Source organism: Leptonychotes weddellii, chromosome 8 (genome assembly GCF_054177405.1).
Source record: "Leptonychotes weddellii isolate Sample4059 chromosome 8, ASM5417740v2, whole genome shotgun sequence".
Taxonomy (NCBI): domain Eukaryota; kingdom Metazoa; phylum Chordata; class Mammalia; order Carnivora; family Phocidae; genus Leptonychotes; species Leptonychotes weddellii.
The window spans coordinates 315908-334117 of NC_138376.1; the positions used below are offsets into that span (position 1 = coordinate 315908).

Genomic DNA, 18210 nt, shown 5'->3' on the forward strand with positions numbered 1-18210 from the left:
TCTGGAAAATAACCTTGGGTTATGTTTGTATCTCCTTCCCTTCATTTTCTCCTTTACTCTTCCCGGGAACACCCGTGGCTAGATGGCACACCTTCTACCAAATCCCCTTTTATGTTCTGTTGGCCTCTCTCCGGCTTTCCATCTCCACCCCACACTTTCAAGGAGATTTCTGCAGCCTTATTTTGAAATTCTTAAAAAGACATTTCTGCCATCATAATATTAATTTTCAGCCTTCCCCCTTGTCTCACGAATGTTGTGTCTTCTCTTACCTCACTGAGGACTTAATTATAATTTTTAAAAATTCAGTTTCCCGCATGCGTTTGTTTCGCCTTAGTTCTTTTCCCAGCTCCTGTCTGTTAGTTTTGGTCTTTATCCTAGAAATATTTTCACAAGCATCCGATGAGTTGTTCGTGGTTCCTGGTTGAAGTGAAGACCTGCAGACCGGCTGTAGGGCGGTGGGGGTGGAGCGAACTCGCGGCTGGAGAGTCTGCGGACGCGGGGAGACCGTGTGGTTGCGGGGCCTTCAAGGTCGGCGTCTGTCCTTTGTCGCCCGCGCACCCGGGCTCCCGCGGGAAGCACACGGAGCCGGCGGACCTGTCCTCGGGCTCCGGGACCTGCGGGGAGGGGGGCCCGGACCCGGCGGGACTCCGCAGCTACCTGCAGCCCCCGGCCCCTCGCCCCGCCCCCCTGCGGTCTAGACCCGCGCGCCGGTGGTCTCCCAGTCTACACCCGCTCGCCCACGTCCCGGCTGAGCTCCGCGCGTTCTTCCCGAGCCGCGCTGCGGGTACACACAGGGGCTCTCCAAGGTCAGCTGGGGTCGTTCCTGCGCCCCGGGGTCCCGGCGGGGCGGGGAAGGCGGAGGGCGGGAGAGGCATCCCGAATCGCAGCCTGCGCCCGGAGCCAAGCCTCGCGAGTTCACGCGAAGCTCCGGATCCGCCAAGAAAGTGGTTCAGTTCATTCCCACTTCTCGGATGCACCGTAAGCGGTAGAAAATCCTAACGGCTCAGAGTGGGCGTTCATTCGTAACAATGCAAGATTTTACTCATTTGGGGAAGGCGGTCCCGCGTGTCAGGATGGCCGAGTGGTCTAAGGCGCCAGACTCAAGCTTCGCTTCCTCGGAAAGAGGGTTCTGGTCTCCGCATGGAGGCGTGGGTTCGAATCCCACTTCTGACACACTCTTTTCCCCCCGCCTCTCATCTCAACTGCATTTCTTCCGTCTTCTCTCTGCTTTTCCTTTTGCGACCTAAACAACGGGCCTCGGTGAGGTCTGGCTCCTGCCTTCCCCCGTTTTGGTTGCAGTCCACCGGCCCTCCTTGTCCCCTGTGCCCTCTTAGTGCATCGCACGCCGTTCCCCGAGCGCGCGTGGACCCAGGGCCTGAGACCTAGGCGCCCCACGGCAGGTCCTGCCCCAGCCCATCAAAAATCCACCTGCCCAAAGTGAAACGCGGAAGTCAGGCAAAAAGACGGGAAATATGAAGGTTCCACCGAGATTTGAACTCGGATCGCTGGATTCAGAGTCCAGAGTGCTAACCATTACACCATGGAACCCCGTTTGGTGGAGTTGGTCTACACGGTCCAGCTGAGATCTCTTCCTTTTTTTTTTTAAAATGAGCGCTGTATAGAATACAATCGAAAATGAAGGGCCACTTTAAGCGAAAGCTCTCTTTTTCCTACTTGATTTTTTTTTTTTTTTTGGATCTACGAGGGCATTATTTGGGGGAGGTGGGGGGGATGGAAAATCCCTGCTCTTTCCAGCCTCAAGGCGATGGAAAAGCCAAACACCGGAGTGGCAGATGGGTGGCAGGTGGTGGGAAGGAGGCGCTCACGGACCGTTTCCACCGCCCCTAATTCCCGGGTTTCTTCCCCTCGATGTCAGGGCAGCGCATGGTCCGGAGGATGTTCTTCTGGTGGTTTTGCCTTCATTTCTGACTCACGCAAAAGGCAAATTGGATTTTCATCTCACTGTTCAAAAGGGAGAAAAGAAAAATGTAACATCTCCTTTCTATAGCTTCACTTATTCAAAGCACCTGCAGACGCCTCTAGAGCAAGCTCGCAGGGTCTCGCTGCTTCCCTGCTCAGATGTCCTCACGGGCTCGGAATCTGAAGATCGGTCATCCACCCCAGAATGTCTCCAGTGCCGGACCCCCTCTCTTTCCTCTTTGACACCACAAGTCTGGTACTAATAGAAGCTTCATCGAGCGTGTTTCCTGAGGGCATAGATAAAAGGATGAGTGCCTGAATATTCGGCGGAAGAGCCCAGCCTTAGACTTTTGGGAGGGTTTCCTTTTCTTTCTCCCCATAGGCTAAATCTGACAAGGCTAAGCGGGATGACTGTTGCATCTTTTGTTTTGCTTTGTTTTTGTCCTTTCCGGGTTACAGTTCCCAGGTGGACATTCCAGTGTTCATAGGGAACCATAAATAGGGGTCCTCAGGTGTGGATGGCCAAGAGAAGACATCCTAGTGCTAGGCATACTCATTTAGGTTTCCAAAATGTTAACTTCATTAAGATAACATGATTATTTACCTAGTAACTGTAAGAACAACACATAACAAAGAGATTGTATAGAGAGCATGACTGGAAGAAATACTTAGGTATAAATGAACCTTCACTCAATCTAAATATTAAGTATTGACCATCTGTTCTCAATGTGCCTCTGGTAGTCTCCAGAGGCTGAATTGCTAAGGAATCCCTGAATCATTTTCTTTAACTCATCCATTTGCTGGATCTCCAACCAAGCAAGGCGCCAGTCACAAAATAGAATCTCAATAAACATGGTGGTCGTGGTGGGGAAGCAGTGAAACTCAAAGACTTTTGGCCAGGTGACTAAAGTTCTTGTGTTTACACAGACACAAGTCTGCATTCCATGCTCACGAGTCTCCTGGCCTTAAAAGATGGTCTAATTTATCTTAGATCTATCTGAGTAATGAACCAAGTCTTTTTCCCCCAGTACGGTTGGCATCCTTTGTATTCCCATGAGCCACAACCTTATTCCTTAAAGAATAAGAAAAATGTCCACTGGTTTTAAAAGGATACCAGCACATCAAAAGCCCGTTATTTAACTATAGGCTTTCAACTCCTCTCTGAGGATAGGCAAGAAGGAAGGGGTATGAATGACTGCTTTTTCAAACTTAGCACATTTATTCCCTTGGAAAGGATAGTGGGTAAAGACCTGGAAAATGAGGCCGACAGGGGTTGGTTTATTTTTGAGGGCAGAATTCAAAAGGCTGCACCTTTTCCTTGGATTGCCCATGGGTGGTTCACAAATACTGCAGGGTGAATGCAAACAAATGAAGACCACCAAAGGGAACGACCTGGGGAGGGTGGAGAGATGCCTGGGTCCCACAATCCAGAAACAATCCGTTGTCTGGTAATCTAAGCAAGAATGACTTGCAGTCACCTGGTAGCAGAGCTGAATTCAGAAAGAGCAAGTCATTGTGGCATAATCAGCAGTCTACAACCAACCTTGGCTGGAGTGTCCTGGAGAAAGGGGGCTTCAGAACACATGACCCTACATGAAACTGAAGATCTCAGGGTCTTCCTGGGGGCTCAGCTCTGTATACCCTGCTTACTTCACAAATTAGACAGCTATTCTTTTGTATATTTATTCATTGAAATTTACCCAAATTATCTATTCAGTTTTCCTGATATGGGGAAGCCAGAGAAATGTGGTTCTGTATCTGACAAAGCTTATGATGCATGAGGAAAAGCAGGCAGTTAGACAAAAGTTTCCAAAAGTTATGGTAAATGCCACGTGATGGATAGAGCGATAATGGAACATGCCAACACACAGCGACAGGAATACCCAGTGAAGGGCAGACAGCAAATGAGGAAAGCGTGCGAAGGGACAGTGCTTGTGCTGAGGCCTGGGGCACTCTACTCTCCCCAGCACGCAGCATTTCTCCTTTGCTGTCTTTATCAGGTTGGGATTTTTAAAAATTCACTTATAAATTCACGAATCCAGTTATTTGATTTATGAAGCAAATATCCACTCATTCTAACAACTCAGGCTGAAGTGCAGAAGTGTCTCAGGTAAAATTTATAATCTCCCCCTTATCTCTCCTCGGACACTGTTACCACCGGGACTAATCTGAAGTGTGTCCTTCTATACCTTGTGCTGTTGTATTATTCGCCTACATTCTCTGTTCTGGTAACACTGTATCTAAGCTCTCATTCAGAGTCCAAGCTCACTCTCGACGGTAGAAGTTGTGTCATCTTGGGGCCATCATGTGTCTAATGCTTGTCTTCCCTACGAGGCACCAGGGCAGGGAACCTTCCTGTTGTTCCTCTCCATGTCTTCAGTGACTAATTGTAATTCTGGAGGGGGAGATCAAGGCAGGCTTCCAGGAGAAAGCGCTTCCAGGAGAAAGCGCTTCCAAGCTGAGACCTGGAGCATGAGAAGAAGCCTGGAGGGCGGAGAGAAGTGCTTGGAGCAGGAACAGGGGGAGCCCAAGAGCGCGCGCAGTCGCGGCGGTTCCGATCAACACCGGGAAGGGTCAGAACCGGAAACCAAAGGCAGCGGGCATGCCCAGAACAGCGGATTCAGGGAGACTGACCGCTCTTCCTTCGTCCATCGTTTATTGAATAATAAGTAAGTGCTGCTGTATCTGCAGGGCCTAGGAAAGCCCCTGGTACATAGAAGAGGATGAATAAATATTTTCTAAAATAAATGAGTGTATTAAATGAAGGTCTGTTACATGTTGGATACTTCTGGGTGGTAAAAACACAGGGATGGAGGGAATCACCATCAAACACAGTAGGTTCTCATTGGCTTTTTGTTGATTGAAGACCCACCATGTGTTGGGGGCGGTGTGAATGGGCGCTCTCCGTGGCCCCTGGGAAGACAGAGGGTGTAGAGGAGGGGCCCCTGCCTGGACTTGGAGCCTGTGGGTATCTGCCCACGCTGTGAGTGAGAAAGGGACGTGTACGCAGCCAGGGAGCCGTAAAAAACGTTCTGGCAGCGGTGGGATTCGAACCCACGCCCCCGAAGAGACTGGAGCCTTAATCCAGCGCCTTAGACCGCTCGGCCACGCTACCGCCTGAGCGTCGCGGGCCGCCTGCGCTTCTCCGACTGAAGGTCGCGCGTCTCCCCCCCTGCTCGCGTCCCCGCGCCGCTCCCAGCCCCCACTTCGCGCGGGGACCCCGGCCCGCTCGACCCCCACTCGGCCTCCCCGCGGCTCCAGGCTGGCCCTGAACCGGGCGCCGCGGGCGGAGGCCCCCCGCCCGGCTGGTCACCAGCGCTGCAGCGAAGGTGCGGCTGCAGATGGGCTGGGACGGCGGCAAGTGAGCCCCCCGACTCCAGGAGCGAGCAAGTCCGGCCGTTCCGGGCGAGCCTGGGAGCTGCTGGGGGGGGCAGAAGCCAAGGAGGAATCCCGCGGACCGCGGGCGGAGGCAAGAGCGCGCCCGCCGCCCCTGCGTCCCGCGCTCGCGAAGGTCCAGGCCTGCGGGTGGGGCGGCGGCGGGGCTCCGGCTCAGCCCGGCTCGGGCGCGCGCGCGGCCGCGTCTCCGCGGGAAGGGCCGCGAGGGGCCGAGCCGGCCGCCCTGTCCCGCGCAGCGCTCGCCCCCAAGCCGTGCGTAGCTTGGTGCGGATGGTTGTGGAACCCCGGTTCGCGGAGCTGGAGACGACTAAGTCGTAGGGAGATGTTGGTAGGTGTTTTGTGCGAGTGGGAGCGACAGGTGCCTCCTTAGCGCAGTAGGCAGCGCGTCAGTCTCATAATCTGAAGGTCCTGAGTTCGAACCTCAGAGGGGGCAGAGCCTTCTTTTCGCTTTCAATCTTGACATATCTTCGTTCTTTCTCTTTTCTTACGCCAAAAAGTGTACAATGTATCTTTTTTTAAATCTAGGAAATCGCTTGATAAGACTGACGGGCAATTCGCTGTTGTTCAACAGAACCATGTAATGTTCAGTTACAAAATAGTGATTTTCCGCTAAGCATTCAATACTCCAAAGTCTTCTGGTTCTTTCTTACACCAGTTGCAGACACAGCTAGATCTTCAAAACGCCTTTCAGATAGGCTTGACAATCATTTTTGTTACAAAAACACCAGGGTCAGAACCTTACTGGCTCAGGGGCGCTGAGAGGAGGGGCCGACAGAAGGCTGTTTGGGGGTGGGGAGGGTGCAGGATGGTGCGCAATACATTTTTATTATTACTGCTTGGGCATCTCTTACCATTCTTCTGGAATTGCTTACCACCAGATCACCAATGACATCCTATGTGAAAAAAAAATGATCCCCTCTCAGTCTCATTGCATTGTCCCTCTTTTCCTGCGCCTAGTACTGTTTACTGGACTCTAAGTCACCAGAGAGAAACAGGAAGTGATATTTAGAGTCAAGATAAACACCATCTCAAACAAAAGTGAACATGATGGATATTTAATATCTTGCTCTTAACATCTCAGCTTATGGAGTGGGAATTTACTCAGTAAGGTATTTACTGAGAACTGAGTATAGGCAGGGCACTAATCAAAGCTGTGTCCTTCCCTCTGAATCTATTCCCTCTCAGCTTTAAATCCATCCTTGCATACTCTATGCTGTAGTGTGTGGGCTGGGCATCCACCAATTACATTTCCCAAAGCTTTGCCCTGGGGCTTGAATGCAATCAGTTGAACCACATTTTGGAATCCTGGGCCTAGGACGTGCTCTGCACCATTGTCCTCCCACCACACGGTCCCTAGGCCAAATCTGTGTGGCCTTCTACTTCACAGTGGCCTACTCTGTGTTCCTATCATGTCTTGCCCCATTCTGGCCCATTCTGTATGTGAGACCAACATAGTCTCTCCAAGATCATCTCTGATCATGTTGTTTCTCTCTGCTTAAAGTCCCCAGTGACTTTGCATTGCCTCAAGGGTGAGGTCTCCACTCCACACACCTGGCCACAATAACCTCAGAACCTGTCGGTCTCTGCTAGGCCCCTGCCTTCCTGTCCCCCTCCCTGCCATCAACTCTGTCCCTAGCCTTCTGCCTGCCAGCACCTGGGGCCTGCCTTCAGCACTCTGAAGGTGCTGTGCTCTCTGCTTTCCTGGGAATGCTGGAGCCACATTTTTCTCCAATTTATTATACCAAGCCTTCAAATCTCAGTTTAAAACAACACTTCCTGGGAGAAGTCTCCTCACCCCCTTGAAGAGATCACCTCCCTTTACAATCCACGCTATTGGAGGTGTGTGTGTGTGTGTATGGGGGGGGGGGTTGGGGCACTATTTATAGTGTGCATATTTTTTTTCTTAATTTTCTACCTCAGTTCTCCCTTTATCCTGATTTAAATCTATTAACTTTTTCCATTTTATCTTATTATAGTATAGTTGTGAAGACCACCTCAAATCTGCCTTTAATGGTGGCATGAATAAATGCATAATTAGAAATGAACCACAGGACAATCATTGTGTTAAAACAAGGATGTAAGTTACTTTTCCCCAGTGACCTGGGGGCAGAAGTTGTCTGGAGCCGTATTCAAAAGGGCAAGGGATGGAGTTGGGAATAAGGAAAAGGAACACAAACAGAATTTAAAAAGAGAGACATTAAAAATATTAATAATGATAGAATAAAAAGAAAGATATTTGCATTCTGGACATACACTTTTTTTCACACTAGGACACAGAGGAACCCCCCCCACAGTGTGGTGCCCAGGTAGCTCAGTCGGTAGAGCATCAGACTTTTAATCTGAGGGTCCAGGGTTCAAGTCCCTGTTTGGGCACATTTCTTGGTTTTTCAGCATCTAACTCTGACTACACCTTTGGAAAGTTGTCTGTTTTATGCAGAAATGGGACAGGGACAAATTACCTAGGTTGCAACACCAACAGAAAACCTTTAAGGTTAAGTATGTCTAGCCCACAAAATGGGTAAGTAAGTGAAGAAAGATAGTAGTGAATAGGTGGGAGCTTTAGAGTAAGATGGCCCAAATCTCTGTGAAGAGAACTAAATGTGCATAGTCCCAGAGTCATAATTTTTGCCTTTGATCTCATTTAACTAAAACAAATTAGGCCAGAGAGAAGTTATTACCCCCCCTTTGTAAAGGACGTGGTTGGCCATTTCTAGAATTCCCTGAGTGAAGCACAAGAACTCTACTCAAGAGCTGGTTGGTAAATGACTGGCTGTGGAGGCTTTTTTGGACATTCAAGTTCAATAAGGGTGACAAGGATAAAAATTAAATAGAACTAAAAACTCTCATCTAACCTTGCATTGTACAATACCTTATAAAGGTATCGTAACCTTCTTTCGGAAAGTAGCATGCTATGCTCAGAACTCCGTGTTTCTGGAGTCCGCCCAGGGCCAACCACATGGACCAACACAACTTTTAAATCAGCTTGGCTTCCTTTTTGGTGGTGAATGCACCAGACCATTGTTGCTTGATAGCATAGTCACTGATATTTTATTACTTCTGGTACTCCTATCACAGATGCATAGATTTGATTTCCACTGTAGAGTTTATTTTACATAGGTGAGAATATGCTAATCAACCACGAATATGGCTATAATATATTCACATTCTGGCTTGGAATGTCTCTGACATTTGGTTACTGTGTGTCAGTCCTGCAAGCCTGAAAAACTCTGGGATAAATTAAAAAATAGTTTCTGTTTCTACAAAGGAGAGGGACAGATTCTGACTAGTGATGGCTCCGACCAGGATCAAGCATTCTCTAAAAAACTGCCTAACTAGCCCATCCAGTTCTTTGGCCTCTCCCGAATCTTTTAGTGCATCTCTTAAACGGTGGCAGATGCAGGCTTCTGGAACCAGAGGCCGAGGGTCCAGAAGACACTAAGATGAGCCGTGTTATATGCCTTCTTGAGTCTGCATCAGAATGAACTGTTGACAGAGCTCTCCTGAAATACAAATTCTCAGGTCCAGCAGACATTTTGCAGGAGCAGTCCAAGTATTGCCCTCTCTTTTTCCAGCACTGACTGAATCAGAGAGGTATGGCCTGCAGGGTGAATTTCAGTAGGTGTGTCTCCTGTGGGGACTATTGCAAAAATCCAGATTTGAGATGTTCATTGCCTTGAGTAAGAGTGATAAGGAATACAGAAGAAAAAGATTTACTATGCTAATGAATTCATTGATTTAGTTGACAAGTGTTCATTGTCAGATGCTGAGTTAGGCACTGGGAATACGGGAGTGGATAAAACAGACCAGTGATGACTTTCACATAATATACAGTCTAAGCAGGTGGATGGGTAATAGACAATAAGGGTGTTAAATAAAAGGACAAGGCAACTCATATAGTAATAAGTGCTATGAAGACAATAAAACAGGTGCAGCGATGTAGTGGGAGTTTGGTGGCTGAGTATTAATTTCCTAACGCTGCCTTAACAAATTGCCACAAGCTGGAAGTCCAAAATCGGGGTATTGACAGGGCTGTGCTCCCTCCGAAGGTTCCAGGGAAGAAACCTTCCTCGCCTCTTCCAGCTTCTGGTGGGAATCCTTGCACACGTGTTTTCGTGGATCACTGACCAGTGCAGTGGGATGGAAACTAGTTAGAACCAGATTATACAGGGAGGCCAGGGCAAGCAGATAGCATGCATGTAAGAAGAGGAAGCTACAGGGCTTGCTGAGAAAATTCAATATCAGGTTTTCACTTATCTGTCCACTGGTTTTTTCAGTGAATTAAGTTGAATCAATCGAGGGATGGCCTCCCAAGAAGGAATCAAAATGAGAGGAACTTGGGCAAAAGAGCTTGTTCATTGGAAAGAGACGAAGTCATTGCACGTGTAGGACTAAAGAAGAATCTCCGTATGTACGTATCTACCCATCAGGCGGAAGAAAGTTGAGACTTAGCCTCCCTGGCAGCATAACGTCAAGGAGGGGCGTTATTTCCTGACCGAGTCCGCGCAAAACGGAACTGCCCCCTCTGAGGTTCGAACTCAGGACCTTCAGATTATGAGACTGACGCGCTGCCTACTGCGCTAAGGAGGCAGGCGACGGAATGCCCTCAGCACATGATTTTAACAGAGACAGTGGGTTTTACTTCGCTTCGACTTAGCTCTGCCCCAGGTTACTCTCCCCCTACCCTTCGGAAGTGCTCTCCGGCAACAACAGCTTCCCAAACCCGAGTCAGATGGACAAAGTAGCCGTTGATGCTCCTGCCTTCGCTCCGCTTCCTCCGAGCTACGACCCCACCCCCGGCACCAGGAGGAGACTTCCTAGGTGCCCGCCCAGGCCTGCACTGCGCGGGCCCCCGCGTCCGACTGCTTGCGCATCAGCAGTCCACGCGCTCGCGTGCCACCGTCTTGCACAACACGCACAGGTTCCTCCTGAGGCCTGCTGCCGTCCGCGCCAGGAGACAGCCCCAAGTCCAGGGGCCGCGGGCGTCCGGCCCGGGCACCCGCGGGACGGCACACGGTCCGGAGCGGGAGGCGTCCGGGGCGCACGTCGAGGCGTGCCAGCGCCCGGGCGGGGGTGCGGGACGGGAGGAGGGCCGCCGGGGTGTCCACCTGCCCGGAGACCGCTTCGGGTCGGAGCTCAGCGCGCAGGGTTGCCACACCCTGGACAGCCTCACCCCTCCAGCCGCCCCGGGGCTGGAGGCACGGCGGCGCCCAAGTCAAGTGCACCTGCGCGCGTCCTCCCGCTTCGGCACCTGCCGTCCCGACCCCCGCGCGTCCCGCGAGCCGCACTCTGTGGCTCGCGGGGGCGCGCGCTCAGGGCTGAGGCCCTCGGTGCCTTCGCTGTGCCAACGAAGCGTGTCGGTAGCAACGTGCTTCTGCCTGGAGATGAACTGTTGGCTTGAGTTCACACAGTGCTAGTTTAAGGACTTGGAATGACGCGTAGCTGACGCACGATGGGACATTAGTCTTGGGTGCTGGACGAGTCGGTACTCAGGCTGTGCTCCCATCGCGCCGTGCGGCGCTGTTCCGGGACCCCCGGCCCTGTTCCCTGCGCGGCGAACCTTTCAGCCCCCTGGCTTGTTCATTCCAGTGCTGGTCCATTGTTAACCTCGTGAGCACCGTGACCACCTTGCCTAAGGCTTCAGATAGTGAAAATGAGAATGGTTGCCACAGGAGCGCCAGCCAAATGACACCAACCCTCAGCTGAAAATAGCATTGGGTCTAATACTAGGGGAAAAAAAACAACCACCACGCATTATCTTATTGATTGCTCTATTTCCTGATTCAGAGGTTGGGTGGACAAACAAAACGGGGCATTTCCATACCGTGTATTGGCCCCTTGCAGCGAGGAGCTGATTCCAGCAGATGACCTTGCTTTCTACACTATGGTGTCAACTTAAGTCGTGTGTAAAAACACGGCAGCAACAACAAAAAATCCCCCCTAGCTCCTACCTACTTTTACTTGAAGCATAGCATCCAGAACCTTCTTCCTGATCAGTATGCAGCTTTAATGAGACTACCAGATACATAAAACAAATGATTGCTGGTATCATGTTCAAATACAAACTGGACCTTGCTTGCCTATCCGCATATTTGGCAGAAAGTGCAAATGTAAATTTTGGCAAATTCCATTTAGCCTATAAACTTTTTACCAAAGAAAATGAAAAGACATTATCTGGTGAATGTTCCATGCATCTTGTAGGCAACACTGCTAAAAAAAAAAAAAAAAAAAAGGTGGTTTGTTTACTCATGATTTTGAGGCCATCATGGTTTATTGAGCTTTACGGTCACTGTTTACTTTCTTCAAAATGCACAGAAGCACTTAATGAGATTTCTGACTTTATAAAAATGGAAGGAGATAGCCTTCTTAGGCGTGCATCTCCATGACGGCTGTGTCGTTGTAGGAAAAATGTTAAAACGTTGGCCTTCTGTAAAACCTTTACTTCCGAAGTGTGGGATAAAAAGAATGTCTTCTCTAATTTTGAAACACTTTGAGGATGAGAATGGCAAAAAGGACCACAGCCAAACAGAAATTTGTATGCTCTTTCTCCAATGTTGTTTGGTGGTATGTGATGTAGATTGTGACAAAGGCTTACACACACACACAAGACTCATTTTTTGGTGGAAACAAGACTGCTTCAGAAAGAAAAAGAATGGTCACAGGGAAGGACAGCCAAGCATCAAGTGAAACAGGACTTCCTTAATTTCTTTCCTAAAAGTATAACTTACTTAAAATCCATGTTTTATTTCACAAGTTCAAATTCCTGCTGTGCTTTTATCAACATGAGGAGAACTGGAGAAGGAGCAGGTCTGTGGGCTGGAGAGGAGATCAAGGCATCTGTGAACATGTTCATGCTTTTTGATATTCAGTGGAGATGTCAGTCACATCACTGGCTGTGCTCACTGGGAAATGGGGTTGGAGGGTACTTACAATCACGTGATCGGTGAGCTCGGGCAGGCAGAGGGTGCACATACAGAATATATGAGGACTCAGGTCAGAGCCCTGGAGAACTCCAAAATTTAGACGTTGGGAAGAGGAGGAGATAAAGAAGGGACTACATTGAAGTAGAAAGAAAACTGAGAGGGTGTGGTGTTCCAGAAGCCAAGTGGTGAATGTGCTTCCATAAAGAGGAAATATCAACTGGGCCAAATGCTCCTGAGAAGTAGAGCAAACTGAAGACTGAGAATTGACCCCCGATTTCTCAAGATGGAGTCTGCTAGGACTTGACCAGTTTTCCATGGAGGGGAGGCTGAAGTTTGGTTTAGAGTGGGTTAAAGAGAGGAGCACAGTTAGGGGGATTCTCTTCCTCTGTAGACACTCAGGTTTTGGAGAAAGTGGTGGTGTGTTTGATTTGACCAGGGGTTGGGAGTGGGACAAAGCACATGCAGGCTATCCAAATTAGTAATGCTGGTGATTACCCATGAAATCTAGGTTGCATAAGGAAGGAGGTAAAAAGGTGAGGAGGAAAGAGATGCATTAAAAAATTTGCCAGGAGGCAAGAGAAATTGAGCTAAAAAGACGAGAAGTGGTCAGTATAAGATATGCTTGAAATGCGCATCTTGGGTGGGTACTGGAAATTTAAATTAAGTGTAAGGTCAAAGGTTGTGTGTTTTTCAAATTGCAGGTTGTGATGCCTTTGTGCATCATGAAATCAATGGATAGGAACTAGAATTTCAATTTAGATGAAAGAGAATTGAGTGCAAAATGTCAGCATGCATTACAAGTAAATAAGGATTGTGATGTGAATGGTATTTCTAATTATGGATCCCACTAGAAAAAGTTTGAGAAACATCAGGGTAGGAAGGGAAAGGAAATAATCTTTTTTTTTGGAAATGATCTTTAGAAATGAAAAGCCTAGGGGGAGGTGGGGTGGGATGGGCTGCAAGGGCTGAGAGAACCCACATCCCACTTGCACACCTGGACCCCATTTGCTCAACAAGGTTTGGAAGGCTCTGTGGTGTCCCCTCTGCAGGCGAGGGAAAGGAAGATAGTGTGGTAGGATTTTTTTCTCACAAGTTTCATATATACCTAGAGAAGGTGAGAAGTCAAGCTCCTGACAGAGTAATGCGGGCAAATTTACTGAAACTGATTTTTAAGCAAGAAGAAACCACAGTTCTCAGATTAAGGGAAGTGTTAAGATTTCTTTCCTTTTGACCAGAAGACTAGCCTAGATTTTATCCTGAAGTATTTTCCTGTTAGCATCTTCTTATCCTTTTTTTCTCCTCCTTTTTCTTCTCAATCTCCTACCCTGTCCTCCTCACCTGCTGAGACCCTCAATTCTGAGCCAATTCTCAAGTGTGTTTAGGAGGTGATTCCCAGCAACATGTCCTCATCAGCTCTGTTGGCTTCTTTTTATTCACCTCTGGACCCCATCTTGCTGACCCTGGGGTCTCCACCTGCCCGCGTGCAATGGCCTTTCTTCGTCTGCACGGACTCAGGCCTGTTGTTTTCACTGTTTTCTCCCTGGTTTTCAAATCTCGCTTCTTCACAAGAAAAGCATCCCCTCAGAGAAGACCGGCTCCTCTCCTGAATGGCATCATCCCGTTCCTGCTCTCCTCAGCCCCCCGCTCTGTCTTACTTGCCACATGCTACCAGCGACAGAGTCCCGGGAGGTCTCCCTCTTCTGTACTCCCTGGGTCTGTCTTCTTTCTCCTGCTGCCAGGTCTGTGTCTTTCTTGCTCCTCCTCCCCGGCGTCTTTCCTCCAGGCCGCCAACAGCCTCCAGTCTGGCTTCTTGGCTTCTATTCTTGCGTGTCCTGTGCTATTTCCCACGGGAGGTGCCCTGCAACACACTGGAGGAGCAGGTGAAGAGGCGCTGAGGTCGGGCCTGAGCCCTGAGAGCCGAGCCGCGAGTCCTTGAAGACAGGTGGCCTTTTCCCTTTCTGGTACTTCATCAGGCCTGAGGGCTGCCCTTCTGGAATTCATCCGCCAAAGTGGGTCATTATTACATGATTTGCCCAAAGGCACGCCGTGTGCTGGCCGTGGGCGCCCTTGCACAGTCCTGGCACGACAAGCTTGCTGCAGTACCAGCCATGCTGACCCCCTGGTTCAGAGGGACCCGTCTCTGGCTCCCCGGGGGCTCTGAGGTCGAGTTCAAAGTCTTGAGCATTGTCAGGATACAGTTCTCAATGTGTTGTTCTTCCGATGTACTACAATGTAACACACAGTTCCAAAGCAGAGTGGCTTGCGGTGGGCAGAGTAACGCCCCCCACAGACACCCACTAATTCCTGGAACCTGTGAATGGTACATGGTAGAAGGGGCTTTGCCGACGGGATTAAGGTTAAGGACCGTGAGACGGGGAGGTGATCCTAATCACAAGTGGCAGGGGAAGCACAGAGTAGGTCAGAGAGGTGTGACTTAGGAAGGCCCACCACTGATGGGCCCCCAGCAGCCTGTTCGAGCTGGGACTGGCCATCAGCTTACAGCCAGCAGAAAACTAGGACCTGGGTTTTGAAAGCTTCCCAGAAAGGAATGCAGCCTGCCGATGCCTTGATTTCAGCGTGGTAAGACCACACCAGACTTCAGACCTACCGAGCTCGAAGCTAATCAGTTTGTGTCACTTAAAACCAGTAAGTTTGTGGTAATGAGGCTATGATTGTTTAAAAGCCATTTTAGTGTCTTTCTTAATTCTGTGGGCTCACGTGGGCAATTCTGTTTCCCGGGGTGACAGCAAGAACTCCAGGCCTTCAGGGCTTGACAGGGCTGGGACGCCTCAGGTAACGGCTGATGCTTGTGATCTCCCCGAGCTGCTGCCCGGGGTGCGCTGGCCTCTCCACGGGGCTTGGTTTTCTCACAGTCTGGTCACGGTTCTCAGACGGAGCTGCCCAAGATCGAGCATTCCAAGAAACTGAGTTAGAAGCTGCAAAGGTTCTTATGACTCAGGCCTGGAACTGTTGCCCGGTGCACTGGGAGACCCTGGGCCCTGGCGCCTCAACCCAGCCTGTCCCAAAGAAGTCGCCAAGGCTCTCGGTCTCCTCAGAAAGAATTCAAGGACAGACACAGCCCAGCGGACGGCGGGTTCAAGCAGGAACGTTTATTAAAGCAAAGTACCGTCTGGAGACGTGAGAGCCGGCAGCTCAAGGGAGACGCACTGGGGTTGGGCTTCTATCTTTCATTGACAGGTGTTCACGAGGGGGTGGGATATTCATCACTGGAGACAGATTTCTTGGAAACAAGGTTACGTGCTTTTTTCCTAGTTACTGCTCCCCCCCCGCCCCATTCGGTTAGGGGTTTCTTGTCTGGCACGCTTAGGGAGGAGATGTTAGTATGTTAATGTAGCACAATGACGGGATAACGTGAACTGTGGCCCACCTGTCAGCCATCTTGGGCCTGTCTGGGCTAATCCAGTTTCTCGTGGCTTTGCTGTGGATGCTGCCAGGACAGGCCTCTGACCTTCTCCACAGCCGGCCACGGCCGCCTCCTTGCAGGCCTCCGGGCATCCCGTTAGAGCCTCACTAACTGCCCACCCTGACAGAACTGTCACAGGGTCCCTTCAGTGACATTCCATTAGGTCAGCCCAGATCCACTGGGACTGGGCCACGGGGCGATCACTGACAGACATGTGACTTTCGGGTCAGTCTTCGGAGACCGGCTGTTACACGGGTAAGTCTTCTTTCTCTCAGCCTGTGCACCGTTGACTCTCTGCTCGGCTCTAGTTAAACTAATAACTAGTGGTTTTCAAGGTTGGTTTCCCTGGCAACTGTCTCCTTCCTCAGGGGACCTAGAGCTTTCCAAAAGTCGCCTCATTAACATAACAAAAGGCACCTCCGCCGTTCTCCTCACTTAGGAAATTCCAAGGGCTGTTGGAGCTCTGCCAGCTACGCGCAAAGACTGAATATGTATTTATTATTGTTAAAAATAAAACCACAGGTCCCAAATGACATCACTTAGGCGGAGTCATCAAACCCGACTGCAGTTTCAACCTCTCCCAGGAATGAAAGTCTTAATGGGTCAGTGGGGAGTTTTCTGATCTGCACCAAACAGATGATCTGTCATGTGGGCCTTCTCCCTCGCACGAAGGAAGGCGAGGTGTTCCACCTGTTACCACCCTCCTGCCCCTTCTCCTATGGGAAGGCTAACTTCTTCTGTGGGGAGATGGGCGGGTGTCCATCAGGCAGGTTACCTCACCAGTGCTGATCAGGCGATTCCCAATTGATTGGTTTAAGATTCCATTTCTGGGAGAGCCAAGACTGTCCTTAAGTCTTGGTTTGGTGACTTGGGGCTTAGGGTAAGTGACTCCATTTTGGGCCTGTTGTCTTTGTTTTGTTAAACACTATCCTACGCTTGACCTTTAGGTTTTGCCCGCAGGGAAGGGTGGTGTAGTCAGCTGGGGCTGGAAGAAACTCCTCTTACTAGCCAGTTATCCTGGGGATTTCTCCACTCTGCCCTGGGCCTTTCCCAAAGCAGGAAGACTGTGTCCCATTTTGTAAATGGTGCTGCGTAACAATCGCATTGTGTGACAACTACACAATCCAAGACATATTTGCAACACGTCTGAACTTCAAGTTTTTTCAGGGACTTCTCACACAAAAACCTGTGCTCGAATGTTCTTTTTGGATTGGACAAAAGACCTGCAGAGATATTTCACCAAAGAAGATACACAGATGGTAAATAGGCAGATGAGGAAGGTCTCAACACCATTAGCCACCAGGGAAAGGCAAATTACCAGCACAAGATGTCGTTATATACCTATCAGAACAGCTAAAATAGAACCTGACACCCCAGATACTTAGGAGGCTGTGTACATGGCTGGGGGGAGTATTACCCCGTGTGGCTACTCTGGAAAGCTGTTTGGCAGTTTCTTTAAAAACTAAACGTGAAAGGACCATGCCACCCAGCAGTTGCACTCCTGCCTATTTATTCCAGAGAAATGAAGGCTGGTATTTATACAAAAACTTGTACACAATGGTCTGCAACAGTTTTATTCACCGTAGTAAAAATCTGGAAACAACCCAGATGTCTTTCAGTGCGAGGATGTTCAAAGTGTGGTAAATTCACACCACAGAATACCACTCCGCAATAAAAAGGAACAAGCTATTGATGCCCCCAGCAACCTGGATGAATCTCCAGAGGATTGGGGTGAGTGTAAAAGCCAAGGACAACATCTCAACAGGTTACATGCTGACTGAGTTCGTTTACGTCCCATTCTTGCAATTGCCAAGCAGATCAGCGGTTGCCGCCTGTGGGGAGAGCAGGAAGGTGGACGTGGCTAGGAAAGGTCAGATTAGGGATCCCAGCGGTGACGGAAATGTTTTGTGTCTTGACTTTATCAACAGCAGTATCCTGCTGGAGATGCTGCACTAAAGTTTTGCAGGATGTTACCACTGGGGGCACCTCGGTAAAGGTGCCTAGTTGGGACCTCTGTGTATTATTTGTAACTGCACGTCTAACAATTAAAAATTAATTCAGAGAAGGTGGAGGTCGGGGGCTGAAAAGGGGCCATTTCTAAGGACACTCAGCATGCAGAGCGCGGAGAAGAGTGGGGGGAGCGGGGCCCCAAGGACCGGAGGGACTGTCCAGGAAGCAAGCGTTGCCAGAGTTGGAAGCCTGCACACAGTTAACTTTAGGGCCACAACGGACCAAGGCTCTGAGGCTGGAGGGTAATAGTGTCGGGACTGGAAGGCCGACCTCCGCGGAGGAGGCGCGGAAGCGGCGACAATGCTGCCCCTGCAGCGCGCTCGGCGGCGGGTGGGGGGAGAGCCTGGCGAGTCCGCAGGGCTCGTGTCCGTCTCCGCTGCAGGGAGACGGAGGCACCGCGGAGTCTGAAGAGGGGCCGACGCGGGAGGGAGCTCGCAGGGCAGAAGGGAGCGGGCCGCGACCCGAGGGAACGGGGCGCCCCGGAGGAGAAGGCGGAGCCCGCGAGTGAGGGGGGCGGGGCAGGGCGGCCCCGGCGGAGTC

General features: G+C 50.1%; 6 non-coding genes across 6 annotated transcripts; 3 read left to right on the forward strand and 3 right to left on the reverse strand.

Annotated features, from left to right (window-relative positions):
• Positions 1-1067: 1067 nt before the first annotated feature.
• On the forward strand, positions 1068-1173 carry TRNAL-CAA (transfer RNA leucine (anticodon CAA)). The gene is made up of 2 exons: positions 1068-1105; positions 1128-1173. It is a non-coding gene; the product is annotated as a tRNA-Leu (tRNA).
• Positions 1174-1476: 303 nt separating this feature from the next.
• On the reverse strand, positions 1477-1548 carry TRNAQ-CUG (transfer RNA glutamine (anticodon CUG)). The gene has a single exon. It is a non-coding gene; the product is annotated as a tRNA-Gln (tRNA).
• A 3405-nt stretch (positions 1549-4953) lies between these two features.
• On the reverse strand, positions 4954-5035 carry TRNAL-AAG (transfer RNA leucine (anticodon AAG)). The gene has a single exon. It is a non-coding gene; the product is annotated as a tRNA-Leu (tRNA).
• A 641-nt stretch (positions 5036-5676) lies between these two features.
• TRNAM-CAU (transfer RNA methionine (anticodon CAU)) lies at positions 5677-5749 on the forward strand. The gene has a single exon. It is a non-coding gene; the product is annotated as a tRNA-Met (tRNA).
• A 1867-nt stretch (positions 5750-7616) lies between these two features.
• TRNAK-UUU (transfer RNA lysine (anticodon UUU)) lies at positions 7617-7689 on the forward strand. The gene has a single exon. It is a non-coding gene; the product is annotated as a tRNA-Lys (tRNA).
• Positions 7690-9830: 2141 nt separating this feature from the next.
• On the reverse strand, positions 9831-9903 carry TRNAM-CAU (transfer RNA methionine (anticodon CAU)). Its single transcript has one exon. It is a non-coding gene; the product is annotated as a tRNA-Met (tRNA).
• Between the last annotated feature and the right edge of the window lie 8307 nt (positions 9904-18210).